The following is a 2,890-nucleotide window of genomic DNA, read 5'->3' as shown; positions in this document are numbered from 1 at the left end:
TCGATTAAATCAGGTACATAAACAAAACTCTGCTCATTTAATTTTAGCACTTCATGCATATTTCTCTTCTACTCTTAATAATTCTACAACTGCATAAACGCATTCATGTCATTATTTAGGTAAATAAACTACTTTAATTAAACACGATTAAATTTAAATGTCCGGTTAATTAATAATCGTGGTGTTAGATCTTAAATCCGACAATTTTGGCTAAAGAATCTAGTTAATTAATAACTACGGTTCAATCGCCTTATTTCGAACAAAATCTGGCTTAAGTCCAATTAATTGATAATTGTGGCTAAAAGCCTTAATCAATCGCGTTTTGGCAACAAATTGCCTACAGTTTAATCAATTACATTTTGGCAACAAATTGCCTACGGTTTAATCAATTTTTGGCAAACAAATCGCCTATAAATAAGATTAACCATTTTTAGCGACAAGTCGCTTAAATCAATTTTTTGACAAATTGCCTAAATCAACTCATTTTGGCTAAAAGCCTTAAAATCAATCAATTTTGGCGACAATCGCCCAATCAACACTCTCGGCAAACAAATTGCCTAAATCAACACATTTTGGCTAAAAGCCTTCAAATCAACCATTTAGGCAACAATCGCCCAATCACATCCATTTGGCAAACAAATTGCCTAAATCAACACATTTTGGCCAAAAGCCTTAAAATCAATCATTTTGGCGACAATCGCCCAATCAACAATTTCGGCAAACAAATTGCCTAAATCACAACACTTTTGGCAAACTAATTGCCTAAATCAACTTTTTGGCTAAAAGCCTTCAAATAATCAATTTTGGCAACAATCGCCTAAATGATCATCTTTTGGCAAACAATTGCCTAAATCAATCTTTTTGGCTAAAAGCCTTAAATCAACATCTTTCGGCAATAATAAGCCCGAACATCAATTCTTGGCGACAAATCGCTCAACAAAACGTCTTTCGGTAATAATAAGCCCGAACATTAATTTTGGCAATAAATTGCCCAATCAAACACTTCCTTTTGGCGACAAATCGCCCGACAAAATCAATTTCGGCAATAATAAGCCCGAACATCAATTTTGGCAATAATAAGCCCAAATATCAACTTTGGCGACAAATCGCCCGACAACCATTTTTAGCACAAATGCCTTAAAACCAACATTTTTGGCAACGAACGCCTAATCGAATCAATCGATCCTTTGGCAAAATGCCTAAACAAACATGCACAAAGCATACACACACTCATGCATTAAGCATACACCTTCAAAGCCCTTCAAAGAAGGCCTATCGAACTACGTTGACTTTGATCTTCCATTCAAACGGAAGTACGTAGGCACGTTAGGGATTTAACCCCGAGCGGCAAGTCGAAATCACTTAAGCATTTCATTTGGTCCAATTACATCGTTTACCCTGCAAAGCATTCATTCATTTGGTTAGTTCATCAGCATGACATAGTCTCGGGATCCACCTCGGGTTCGTAGACCATGCCTTAACATTGGGATAATTAATCTAATAATTAGGTTAATTAAAATTGGAGTCACTTAGGGTTTTTCCTAATTTACCCTAAAATAATTAAACAAGGTGGCGACTCATACATTCACGTGCATTTCTGCCCTTAGTCACATGCATTCACATGCCTATGATATTTGGGGTAGGGGTTCACAAAAGGCTGAGGTCAGATGTAGGGTTACCGAAAATGTGATGATTGATGATGGGTCAGCTTTGAATGTATATCCATTGAAGTTGCTTTTGAAATTCAAGATGGAATTGTCTGATTTGGAACCTTCTGATGTTGTCATTAGAGCTTATGATGACTCTAAGAGACAGGTGCAGGGCATTTTAAAGACAATGTTCAAGGTGGGGTTGATAGAAAGGAAACCAAGTTTATTGTAATTAATATCCCCCCCTACATTTACCCTACTATTGTGGCGCTGAGGATGTAATGATTTTCCTGAAAGTGATTTGGAATGAACTGATTCGAACGAGCTTGATTGATTTTATTTATCAAAATGGTTTTCTTTTATTAAACCAGTTTAATCCTCGGTAAAAAGGTTCTCTTACTTTGGTAAGAGTTTTATTTTTGGAGTCACCATCCTTATTAAGGAAAATTCTCGAATTAGTTGATTATTTGGAATTGACAAACCCAGTTTTAAGTTAGAGAGGGGGTCTAGGAGTTAGGTACGAAATGGGAAGGTATTAGGCACCCATTTCGCCCGATTCAAATCGGCCTCCACGTTGTTCAAAAAGTTCACAATCAACAATAATCCGATTAACTAAAATCGAGATGTAAAACCATTTTCATGCAATTTTTAGAAAACATGCCATTCATACAAGTTATTGCAAACATAATAGACATGAAATATAAAACACTTATGAAGAAAGGGGGAGGAGAAAAGAGCACAAACCACTTCCTAAAATATAATCGATCCTTAAACCCTCTAAATTTCCCAATACCCATAATTAATACATACGAGCCAATATTAGGAATCCTTTTAAGGACCATTTACATTTTATAATAAAACTTAAACCACAACCCAAACATAAAGAAACCACAAACATAAATGACAATAAACATTCATAGGAGCACATATCATACATTCATTCAATAATTATAGAAATGATGAATGTTAATAATACAAGATTAATGAATAATGGGGTTAGAGCAGTAATAAATGTAAAGCATTAATGTAAAAGGTAGAATATTAAAGGACAGAAATAGTAAAGTACTTGTAAAGTAAAGGACAGAAATTAAATTATAGGAATTTAAATGATTATATGAGATTTAAGCTCATGATCTTGATGTCCATCAAAGAAGGTGAACAAATCCATGAATAATGGCTCTCAATCTCATTTTTATTATTTATTCAATCCATATGTGACTTAGTTCACATCATAAACCAGT

Source organism: Jatropha curcas, chromosome 7 (assembly GCF_041381405.1).
Source record: "Jatropha curcas cultivar XTBG-Jc1 chromosome 7, XTBG_Jcur_1.0, whole genome shotgun sequence".
In the NCBI taxonomy this organism is placed as follows: Eukaryota; Viridiplantae; Streptophyta; class Magnoliopsida; order Malpighiales; family Euphorbiaceae; genus Jatropha; species Jatropha curcas.
Note: the sequence above shows the minus strand (reverse complement) of the source record.